At 35.9% G+C, this 13,213-nt stretch overlaps 1 protein-coding gene across 2 annotated transcripts in view; it reads right to left on the bottom strand.

Moving 5' to 3' along the window:
• Window positions 1–13,213, bottom strand: part of LOC110094319 — a 28,770-nt gene that overhangs the window by 11,317 nt on the left and 4,240 nt on the right. The window lies entirely within an intron of this gene.

The raw sequence follows: 13,213 nt of genomic DNA, 5'->3' as shown, positions 1-13,213 counted from the left end.
TTTTACACAAGTATTTCCAACTAGTATGAAAACTATCAATACCCAAAGTTTTACTAATTACATGAGATTGCCTTAATGAATTGTCCAAACTATTCAGTCATGTTAATTTGTTAATCCATCCTCACTCAGGTTGAAAGATCTGGGTGAAAGTGCCTTCCAATCTTTAGTTTCGGTTCTAGTTCTTGCTTGGACTACTCCAATTTCTGTTAGGTGAGTTCATAAAATATAATTAAATTTTTAATAATCATTTCCCATAGCTCGTACAATCACTTTACACTTCAACAAGAGTATATGAGTTCATTATTTTGCAACATCATTTGTACAGAAACAAATAACCTTTGCTAATAAATGCAGCACAACCAATTCTAAGCTGCGAAAATAACATGCTCATAAATAGTTTCATGATTGGATCTTACTAAGCCAATACAATAAACATGCAAATACTGGGCCTAAGTATTAAAGTAAAAGCATAAAACAATATCTAGAATTAGGTAGTAGTAGTTAGGTGTCAATATTGGCATAAGCAAATAACGTGATGCCACAGGTTAGTGGTTTGATAGGCATTCTCCTGCCTTAGATTTGCAACTAACATTCTGAAACAAAATGAAATCTCAACCTCCCAGACCCCCATTCTCTACCTTTTGTACAGAGATCAAGCAGTAGGTAACCAGAAAAAGGGGGGCAGGTGTAATTCCATGCTTCAGTTGTTAGAAAAAAATATAAGGAAAAATGAGAATTGAAAATTTGTAGAAAAACTCAGCACAAAAGAAATGAGGAGTAGCGCAGTTTGGTGATTCAAAATTTTTGAAGGGATGGTAATTGGTGAACCTTCCTTTTAAATCCATGATAAATAGGGTGTGTTTCAAGGAGCAGGCAGGACTAAGTCTAGCCTTGATCTCTGAAGGCCAATGAAATTAAGAAAGAATTACAAAAGATTACCCATGATTAAGAATTTTAATGTGGGGAAAAAAAGATAAATTCTTTTACATTGTTGGGTTCCAAGATAGGCCTATAAAACAGGACAGCCTAATCATGTTTCCCTTATATTATGGACTTAAGCCACTGGATTGATGAGGGATACGTATAGAAATCAGGAGAGTGTGGGAAAAAATATATATAGAAAGTAATAAAGAAGCTAGATGGGGGAGGAGCCCTACCAAGCCTCTCTCCAGCTCCTTGAATTGAAGCTTTTTGATCTTGCTTCTCTTTTCATTCATCCATAATCTTCCTCCTTGATGCCTAGCTTGTTTTTCCTTTCTGGCTTTGCCCTGACTTGACCATCGTTTCTCCTTTTTTAATGCATCCAAAGGCCTATCTTCTTCTTCTTCACCATCTTAAGTGTGTGAATATATATATATATATATATACACAGAGAGAGAGAGAGAGAGAGATGAGAGAGAACAGATGAGAAAGAAAATTGTGGTAGAGAGAGTTTGACGAAAATTGGTGAAGAGGGCTTGGCCAGCTATGGCAAGAAATGGAGAGAAAATTATAAAGGCACTTCTTGATTGAATTAAATAAAAATGCTAATAAAGACTAGGTATTTATAGACAAACAAACACCTATCAGAATGAATTTGTCGATCCTCCTCCATGACATGCTTCCACGCCTCACTTCTGCGCCAATCATGCTCATGCTTAGCTCTGCGCTCGATCGCGACTAGCTGAGTGCTCTCTCACTCTATTTCTTGTCTGGTTTTGCCAACATTTTGTTTATGCCTCATGACATCAAGCTTTGCCTGTGTTCAACTGGTGAATATTCTATTAGACTTCTTGATCCCATCGTATTATTATCAAATTTTATGTTAAAGTAGATTGCTCTAAACTTTTCTAGTCTAACCTACCATGTATGTGATACTCAATGCGCATGTTAAAGTAGTCTCCTCGCATTGACTCATCCATGGAACCTCCTATCACTTCAATTAAGGTTTCTTTCATCAACTTTCACAACACTATTTCAATTAGTCTACATTATACTCTATGAGCTCTACTTTTGATAAATCATTGTAAGTAAATGTTGTCACCACTTATCTTTATGGGCCTTATATGACAAGGGTTCTAATTGACATGGATGTTATTTCAGCTTTAGATAGAGAGTCTCAGATCGAGTCTCCCTCTTGTGGAGATTGGCAAAATATTGAATTTGAAAGCATTCCATTGCATTAGACATCTTATAAAGTTTTTGGGCACAAATATTCTGATTGCTTTAAAGCTCATCCAAAAATAAGAAATTCATCCGCAATTAATTGAGGCAGTCAGGTTCAAGGGGAGCATATAGATAATCAAAATCTATCACAACTCATGAAGATTCCTGCTCCCCACCGTCTTCTGCTCAATCTTGCACACAAATTTTGGCACAAACTCTTCATGGATCTATAAAATCAAAGCCTTCAAACTCTCCCAATGTTATGCTTAGCCCGAAGGAATATATCATGACATCATCCACATTTAAGTGTAATATTTTAGATCCTCCAATTAAGCTAGAACCCCTTCCCACTCCTTCGAATGAGGATATTGTTGTCACATATTATGATGTAAGATCCCGAATTGGGTCCTGACGCGTGAAGACGAAGAGGACAGTTTGTCACTTGAAGTTCGTTCTCGCATAAGAAGACTGGGCGAAGGAGGAGTTCTTCGATTGATTTGATGAAGACGAAGTAGCGCCGATGTTGTTCGACCTTCTGGTCGTGGCCGGCTTCATCAATTGGAGTCGAAGGAGTCATTTCCATTAATTCAGGTTCTATTGAGGAAGACGAGGGAGCTCGCTTCCGTCATTTGGTGTTGTGGAAGCCGAAGAGGGGTTCGTCACTTGGCATTGCAAGAGACGAAAGGATGGATTCATCGTTCTTATTAATCATGAGAGAGGGATACAGGATGAAACCGGGAGAGAAAGATAGAGAAATAACGGGAGGGAGAGGGGGGGAGAAAGAGAGAGAGAGAGAGAGAGAGAGAGAGAGAGAGAGAGAGAGAGAGAGAGACCAAGCTTAAAACGGGCACGTGGAAGAGACAAGTGCGGGCGAGGGCTAAGGCTCAACTGACTATTGAAGGAGAAAGAGAGTTCTTCAAGTTAGTTATTTAAAATTTATTTATAAAGCTTTTGTTAATTTTATGAATTTAAGTGAGGAGTTTAATTAGAATGCGAAGAATTAGAGATTTAAAGGATAAATTAAAACTAAGAATTCTTTTTAAAACGTATTTGATTAAGGTTGAAAAAGTATTTTTTTATAAATTAAAAATATCCTAATAAATAAGACTATATTAGAAAATAAATCTAAATAGATTATGATTTTTCCATTTGTGATATTATATTTATATAGAGAGAGTGAGAGATTTTAAGTAATAAATGAGATTATGGGAAAATTTTAATTAATTGAGTAGAGCATACTTTTTATAAAATATATCATAGAGAGAAGAGTGTGTGAGTAAATTTTATTATAAAAATTTATGAGAGATTTTATTTGATTAAATTATTCTTTAAGTAATAAAATAATTAAGTAATAAATTTAATATTTATTAGAAAGTTTAGAAAATACATTCAAAATTAGAAAGATTATTTTCATACGAGAACAAAAACTTTATAAAAAAATTAACTTATACAATTAATTGATTAAATGACTGTGAATAATTGGCATATTTAATGGAATTGAATTAATTATAATAGTAGATTTAAAATATCATCTATTAGGTTATGAATCTTCGATTGAATTTTGTAAGTAAATTTAGAAAGAGAAAGAGAGTGCAACAACAACAACAAGCCTTTATCCCACTAGTTGAGGTCGGTTACATGAATCTTTTTTCTCCATTGTGTCCTATTAAGACTCAAATTCTCGTTTAAATCTAACAAAGAAGGATTATTTCTAATACTTTCTAACCAAGTCTTTTTAGGACTACCTTTCTTAACATAAGTCAAATCTAATATATTTATTTTCTTAACTGGGTCATCAGAAGGCCGCCATTTTATGTGACTAAACCATCTAAGGCGACTTTCTCTAATCTTATCTTCCACTGAAGCTACTCCAACCTTTTCACGTATTTGTCTCTAAGAGTAAAGCCACTCATTCACCTGAGCGTCCTCATATCTACAACAGTTAACTTAATATTATGCTTCTCTTTTAATGTCTAACATTCTGCACCATAAAACATTGCAAGTCTCACTACCATCCTATAGAATTTTCCCTTAAGTTTGAGAGGGGTTTTTCTATCACACAATAAACCCAATGCATTCCTCCACTTCAACCATCCAACTTGGATTTTATTAATAATATCCCCATCTATTTCACCATCACTCTGAACAATAGACCCAAGATATCTAAAACATGTTCTCTATTATTAATGACTTAATCACCCAAAGTCACACTCCTCCCCTAGATCTATTATTACTAAAATTACACTCCATATATTCAGTTTTAGATCTACTTAAACAAAAACCTTGATGTTGACCTTCGTAATTCAAGTTTACCTTCTACTCCCTCTCTAGTCTTATCAACAAGAAGAATGTCATCAGGAAAAAGCATACACTAGGGTACAAACTCTTACAAATGTATAGTCAAAACATCCATGATTAAAGCAAAAAGATATGGGCTTAAGGTTGATCCTTGATGTAATCCAACTGAAATAGGAAAATACTTGGTCAAACCACCTTGTGTTTGAACATAAGTAACAGCACCTGCAAACATATCCTTAATGACTTGAATATAAGCATTATTAAACCTTTCTTATGTAGAACTCTGCATTGCACTTCTCTCGAAACTTTATTATATGCTTTCTCTAAATCAATAAAAATCATATATAGATCCTCCTTATTCTTTCTTTACTTCTCCATCAAACCTCTCAATAAATATGAGAAATTAAAATAAATAACAAACTAATTTAAAATAAAATAAAAAAATTAAATCAAGAGCAATTTATCGTTTAAATTTTAACGATAAGGTCTTTATATAGGTGTTAAATCCATCAATGCGAGAGTAAGGAGTAAAGTATCACAATACCTAGATTTGAGGTGAGTACCATGTTCCTAAATTACGGTAATTGTATTGCTTCTTCTAATTACATTTAATTGCTATCGCAAATGATTTATCATTCACATGTCAACTTAAATTTGCCTTCCCTTCAAAGACCAGGCCGCGAGCAGGAGGCGATCTGGGAAGGACTGCTTCGGCTGATTTCTGAAAATGTGTAAGGAGATAAGGAAAGGAAAGGAAAGGAAGGGAAGCAAGGAAAGAGGTTAAGGAGAGGGAAGGAAATTTTAAGTTGAATAAGGAAGAGTTCAATTAAGATAAATTTTCATATAACCTTTTTTTTTATTGAATTCATGTATAAATAATAAAATGTATTCTTTAGGTTGTTTATAAAAGAAAAAGAAGTCATGGTATTTTAGGAAAATAAATTCATCGGACAACCCTAAAGACCGAGGTGAGATACCTAATCTGTAATATAGGAAATAGTGCCATTTAAATATAATTGTGATAGTATGTTTATGAAAAATTGGTAGTATTATTCCTATATTAATCATGTTATTTGTTTACTTGTACACTTGAGTTCATGTTAAATTCAGAGAATTGGAGAGGAAAAAAAGCTTAATTTTATTATACAAACTATCCCTATTTATAGATCTATACAAGATGTCATAATAAAGAAACAAATAACTATAGAATCATACATAATTGCCTTAATATAATCCTTCCTAAACCAACTACCCAAATATAGAAAGATATTGGCGTAATCCATGTGAGCCTCCCATAGATCCTCATTCTGTCCATAGGATTAAGAGATACGGGATGGGTGAGATTTAACACTCCCCCTCAAATCAGGGAATACATATCTATCATTACTAATTTGGTAATGAGTCCTAAAAAGGCAGAGATATCAAGTTCATTGATAAGAATGTTTGCAAAATAAGTTTCATCCTTTTCCTGAACCCCGTGCATCTTGATTTGACCTTCAATAAACTCTCACTGCTCTTTCTTTAGGAGCAGCACCTCTACATCACCATCATACAAAATTTTATGTATTCTTGTACTTCAATCAAAAGAATCAACAATGTCATCATAAAACATCTGATCATATGGCCACTCAAATTTTTATCTTTGAACCAACAATTGTGTCAGAATTATTCTGAACTTCTTTCTTATGACCAACTCTATAATGATTATTGTTAATTGGCAACTGCAATGAAGCATTTCTTCATCCTTTGCGAAAGCTTAGATCTGATCTTCTATCAAGCTTTATTGTACCTAAATCCAAGCTATGTTCAATATTAACTCTAAATTTACCATTACGATGGCAAAATTTAGCCTTTTTCTTTGCAACTATGGAATCACAATTCCCATTCTAAAAGGATCCATTATTCATTACCGGTTTGGAAGATCTGTCTACAGCATCAACATATTTTTTAGGATGAAAATTTTCACCTTTTGCTGTGCAGATCCCTGAGGCGAGTCGTTAGAAAGGAACCACTCAGATAATTTATGGCCAGTTTACTGATTTTCACCTGAAACATTCATTTCATTCTATATCAAAGTGTTAGGTTTCCCCTGAAATACAACAACAATAATTTTGTTGTAATCACTTAACAGAGCAACATTACCATTAAATAATTTAGCTAAATAAGACTTTAGCTTCAAGAAACAGTTAACAAGCACTTCTCAGCAGCTTAACGGTTGTGCATAGAATATTCTTTTCAATAACTTTCACATCATCCAACAGACATGAAAGATGTTGTTCATAAATACTGTCTCCTCCAAAACAGGTGTCATAATAGTCTCCATTGAGGAGAAGACGGTATCAGAATGCTTTGACCTTATTGTCTTCAAGAAATGCTAAAACATTTCCAATATCAAATCATCACAATAAAGATCAAACATCAAAACACATGATTAGACCTTTGCACCAATTTCAAGTATTGAAACTCTCTTTGGAAATGAACGGCTTGGCATCTCATCCAAATTCTTGAAAGCTCCAACAATTAACCCAAATATCTCCTTCATTATATCATCATCATACGGAGCATCTAGTGTTGCTATTCTTATTATTTCACTAAAACAAGATGCAATGGAAACCTTTGCATCCATGTTTGAGTGCCCCAGAAGATCCTTGGCAATCAATGACTTCACAACAGGTTGAACAACAGTCAACATTGAAGTAGATGGAGATTGCTCCAATCTTGACAATAAATTTTCAGCTTTATCAAGAAGTAGTAGAAGCTGTTGCAAATCAGATGGAGGAGACTCCATCTTATTCCCAATGTCTTTGACCCCATCCTCTAGTATTGAATTAGCAGGCGACATTTGCACATATGTGCAAGAGAGAGGCTGCAAGTACGGCAATAAGGGCTCCAAGCTTTCAGTCCCTTATAGGCACGCACAAGAGCACCGATCCAACCTATTCGGCTCTTCCCAGGCATACATGTAGAGAAACTCCTGCATGACTCCACGGCTCCACCTAGCGCTCAATTCTTTTGTGTAGGTAAGAATGCACACACAGAGGCTCGGTCTCCTTTGTGCGTATGAGGGTTCCTGCTTACTCCTCTCTGTTTGGCTTCCAGGAAGAGACACACGAAGTAGATGACCAAGAGGAACACCGCTCCTCTCTAGATTGCACGCAGGGATAAAGATTGAGGCTGATGTCTTCGTTCCAAAAAGGAGGTCCTAGCCGTTGTCCAGACGAACACATGAGGAGGTCATGCACTTAACTCCTCTTGATTCTGCTCGATCAACTCTGTACGTCACACGCAAGAACGAGATCGAGCCCAAAGTCATCGCTCCTAAGAGTTCATGGTTGCTGTTAGAACCACAATTTCTCATCTCGTGTAGTCGCATGTACACGAGAGGAGACTTACACTTGACAATGCACGCAAGAGGAGACTTTCACTTGACAATGCATGCAAGAGGAGACCTCATGCTCAATCTCTCCTTAGGCTTGGATGCGCAAGAGACTCCCGTCTCCACTTCTTCTGGTTGCAGGCACGAAATAGAGGGCACGAGTAGTTTGGACCGCTTTAACTCTCGTTCCATCTCCAACCGCAATGAAGGCCGCTTGCTCCTCTCCACTTCCTTCGATTTGTATATCCAGTGATTCCAATAATCAAGGCCGGTGGAAGGACCAAGATTTCTTAAAATTCCAGCAATAAAGGCTGGTGGTGGGAATCTAGCTTTAATATCATGTTAAATTCAAAGAATTGGAGAGAGAAAAACTTAATTTTATTATACAAAAATATCCCTATTTATAGATCTATACAAGATATCTTACGAAAGAAACAAATAACTATAGATAATTACCTTGATATAATCCTTCCTAAATCAGCCACTCAAATATAGAAGGAGATTGGTGTGATCCAAGTGAGCCTCATACGAATCCTCATGCTGGTCATAGGATCAAGAGCCAAGGGACGGTACGATTTAATTGTTCAACAATTGTTTAGTTGAGTTTACTGGATATACAAATGTATGTTAAGAAAATGTAAATGAGAAAAGTCATATTATAGGGGATAGACCAGCACAAATAAAGGAGAAACACCCGACGAGCTAAGCCTTAGGAACCGTATAGAGCCAGTGGACTCCAGACAAGAGGATGACTGCATTTTTTATGTACATACATTTTGGGTGTGTATAAAAGCAAGAGTAGGAAATTATGCAGGGTATTTAAATTTTATTTGAAAGTTTAGTAAACTATGGATTTTATTTAATGTGTTTTGAATATGCTTCCAATTATAAATGTTGAGATAGAATCTTAAAACATAAAAAAAAAACCTTGAGGTGTTTGGATAGTCTATATTGGCTATTTCCTACTCATTTTATCCTGACAGAACTAGATCAAGGCTGGTGTTATTAAGAAGTATATCTATTTGGATTCTCCCTATCTGTTACACTCCAAGTCGACTGAACGGGATCAAAATGGGGTGTGACATATACACACCTAGATGCTACCCATTTGCTCCTTTAGTGAGAAGTTTTAATACTTAGACAACTAGTCTGTAGCATAGAAGAATTTGGATGACTTAGCCACCAAAGGAGTGTCTTCATGCGCAAAGGATGTCATTATGAGCCTCAAAAGCTTCCATAATAGTGCCATTAATCGTCCTTAATTTGGAGCATCTGAGTGTGGTAAATGAAAAGATACATAAGCCACCAATAAGGGAGGTTACAACAAGATAACAACATGTCTTCTACCTACTAATTTATCTTAAGATCCCCAACATCATAATCCTTCATGGTTCGTAGAAGAGGAAGTAGCAAAAGGCAACACTCCTAAGTTGAAACATCCAAAGGAGAAGGTCAATCGACAAGTTGATCCTATTCACTTCCAGATCAAGCCACATAGATGACAATAGTGATGGCATTGGGCATCAATTACAGTGAAACAATGGAGAGGCTACACAAAACGGTAGTCAATTATGCCAATAATGGTAGTGTAAGGTTGTCCTTTAAATGGTCGATAAAGATATGTAACTCTCATTATGAGAAAAAATTACTCCCACTAGCAAAATAATAAGAAATGTACGTATGACAAGATATCTCGTGTGCATGAAATATAGGAATAGAGTGATGTGGGATTCAATATGGTAAGAGAGCGCAAAAGAGCTCATGTGCCTCGAAGCACCTAGAGAGTTCAATCTTTTGCTACTTGGCAAACATGGTCAACTAAGAACTCAGGGACTTTGCAGTAACAGTAGAGTCGACTCCACAACTCAAGGAGGCTCCTTGCTCAGCTTTGAAAGCTCCATCCAACTAAAATAAAGATCAAGAACTAAAGCATCTTAAGCTACACATCGCAAAGGTTAAGAAAAGTAGGATGCCCTCTTCCTCCAATACTCAAAGAACGTGAGTCATATATGCATAGGAGAATGTAGTTGCCAGAAGCAAGAACATCATTAACATTGGTCGTCCATGTCCTTGAAGCGACAAATTGCTGTGATATTGCATGTTGAGATATTAATTAAAATCTGCCAGCCTAAATCATTAACCAGAAAAGAGGATTTATCTTGCTTTACATTTGAGTCATTGACATGTGCAAACTGAAATGATTGAACCACAAAAAAGAGCCTCCCATAGTACAAGCTTGATCTAGAACATGACCAAAAATACTATGTAACTCACGAGCATTGGACTTCTTCTTCCTATGGCCCCATCTTTTTAAGCATTAACAAAAAATTTGCTCTAAGAGCTCGCCACTTGAATACAAGTCTAACTCCCAATCTCTTTATCCATCTCTCCCTCATTTCCTTCATATCCTCACTCCATCTTTACTAAAAGTAATCAATCCCATCAATTTTTCTCTCAATTTTTTCTAGTCCATAAATCAAATTTTAACACCCCTTCTTGGTGCCCTCATTGAGATCATGGCGAGAACAAAGAAAAGAATACTCGGTGAGTAGGATGATGCTACGAAACCTTTTGTATGCTAAGAAAGAAAGTGTAAATAAATAGTCACTAAATAAAAGCCAAGGTGGTTGGATTGTGATACCCAAGTTTAGTTAAATGAGTTAAGTTTCAAGCTCAATGATTTGGCACAATTTGTAATGGTAGGTCAAGGGGCCACCATTATTCATAAATAGGAGGTTCGAAATAGAGTGGTTGCAAAAGAAAACTACTCTACAGCTAAGAGCAAAGCCCAGTGGTTGAAATATTAAGGCCAGTGGTATTTCAACACATAATTGTAGAGAGTTCGAGTCGAACAAAAAGAGCAAGTTTTCATCAGGGCAGAGGGATCATGATTATATGTAATCGTCACTCTATTTATATCAACATTCACAACTGATATCATTAAGGAATTGATTCCGCACAAGCAAGATTCCTTAGTTGAAACCTTATGGATGTCCAGCGCACCCATTAGAGCAACTCCTTGGAATTGAGGATGACCCTCTCTGTTGTATCTGGTGTGGTTAAGCGTTGGTATTGAGGATAGCCCTCTCCATTGTATCTGGTGTGGTTAAGCGTGGAGTCCTTTTACTATAAAGGATGCAGTGCTTCATTGGCTTTTAAAGCTTCACTAATTAGTGCAATTTAAAAAGATCTCAAAAACAACGTAGTTATCAATTCACTATCTCTATCAAGCCAAGAAAGCACCACCAAATGCACATTTATCTACGAAAGAGGAAGAATGAATTTCCCATGGGCTTACATCACTGTTTAATCGAGAGAAATTGGATATATCTAAAATACTCTATTACCTAGGTTGCCTAAATGCATGAGTTGAAATGGCCATCTCAAGTTCACAGACGCCAAAAATCCAAACGAGTTTTTTATTTTATTCCTACAGAAGGCAAGCAGGTACATCAATGCCGAGGAGATCATTAGGGGATCTCTAGTTCTCCACCTCAGCATCTAGTCCACATCTAAAGGTAAAAATATAAAATACTGCAAATGATCACATTATCAATTCTTGTGGATGTCACATGTCTGGTTCTAAAAGGAGCCCGCCTCACTTGGGAGCATTTGACCTTTTACCTTTGGTCATCTTATCTCTCTGAGCCATTACCTAAATTTGATTAATCATCTGACCCAATTGTTGGGTGCTATTGAGGGTAAGGAATATTTCAAATAGCCCAACAAAACTTGGAATCCCAAGAAAAAGGGCCATTTAAGTTTTTTCATTAACAGCCATGGCCATAAGATGGAAGAATATTATCACCTGTAGTGCCCATTGGAGCAACTATAGAAAGAGGGGCGCCTGAGAGGAATTTGTAGCAAAAATGTGTCAATTCTAGCAAAAAAAAAGTTTTTCATAAATCAAGGTTAATGAAGCCATACCATAGACAGGTGTCATATACAAGATGCTGGTATAAGCCGAATTGGAAGCTTCCTAACACTCAAGCATTTATAGGCTAATGAAATAAATTGACCCAAACTCATGTCCTATAAATTTTAAAATGAGGCCTTACCAACCAATAACAATGCTTTCAACTACATCAAAGTGGTTGTTAAGGTTATGATCAACAAGTTTGAAGTTCATCAGATCCTCATCAACTTAAAGGTTTGATGGGCATCCTCTTCCTTCACGCATGGACAAATTGGGCATCAATTCCAAGAACTTGTGGAGCATAAAAGGATGGTCACGAATCAATTCAATAGATGAATCACTCACACTGATTCATTGGGTGATACCAATGTTATAAGACCATACAAGTAGACTATCAATGACATATAACGCCATCTTCAGCAAGCCTCTCCTTATTGTATTCTGAGAAGTCAAATCAATCTATCACATGGCCAATTAGGTGACAACCTTACTAGGATCTTGAAAAGGAGCTGGTACAATCCAGGATATGTTATCGAATTTAAGCTCAAATGCTCAATCCATCCATCCTACTATAAACAACTGTTGAAAACTGTGAAGAACTATAACCCATTGAGGTGTCACAAAGGTGTCAAGTCAAAGAAGGATCCTACATGGACCTTCCAAACTAGTTTCCTTTTGAAAGGTAACTTTCTATCAAAGTAAATTACATTAGTATGAGATAACCTTGATATTTTTGCATTTGACTCATATAAGATGCTTGAGGTAGATTTGAGCATATTATGTCATTGATTGAAAGTCCAGCAAAGCAGTAAGCAAGATAAGCAGGGAAAGGGAAGAGTGGTTGATGAAAAAAGCAAATTCAGCAACAAGAAGGTCATAAAACTCCTTGAGGCTAAATTCACCTAGTTTCCATTCTACCACAGATAGTTATAAAAATCAAATCTATAATTATTGAAGTCCTAAAAGTGCTTTCGTTCGAGAACAAACCTATTTGGATCTTTCAAATCTCCCAAAGATAAATTTCTAACAAAGTAAATTAATCATAAAAATTAAACTAAATATTTTTTTAATGAGGCCATCCAAGATACCCAAAGTAGATTTGAGCATATCATGTCACTGATTGAACATCTTGTCGAGCATTAAGATGATAAAGAAGAGAAAGACGTGACATAATAAGAAAATTCATCAATAAGGAGGTCAACAAACTCCTTGAGGCTAAGTTCATCAAAATGGTACCAATACTCATAATAGATCGCTAACTTTGCTATTGCCAAAAAGAGCAACAACAATAAGAGATTGTATATCTACTTTATGAAATTAAACTAGGCATGCTTCAAGGACAACAACATTCTATCGACCATCAACGCAATTGTGGACAAGATGATTTAGTGAGTATAATAGACTCATTCTCAATCTAGCATCATATCTGAATGCATTTATATAACATGGAGAAAACTAGTTTTTTAAATAATGAAGGA

Source organism: Dendrobium catenatum, unplaced genomic scaffold (assembly GCF_001605985.2).
Source record: "Dendrobium catenatum unplaced genomic scaffold, ASM160598v2 fragScaff_scaffold_699, whole genome shotgun sequence".
In the NCBI taxonomy this organism is placed as follows: Eukaryota; Viridiplantae; Streptophyta; class Magnoliopsida; order Asparagales; family Orchidaceae; genus Dendrobium; species Dendrobium catenatum.
The sequence above is the reverse complement of the archived record's forward strand: the minus strand, read 5'-3'. Positions and strand labels throughout refer to the sequence as shown.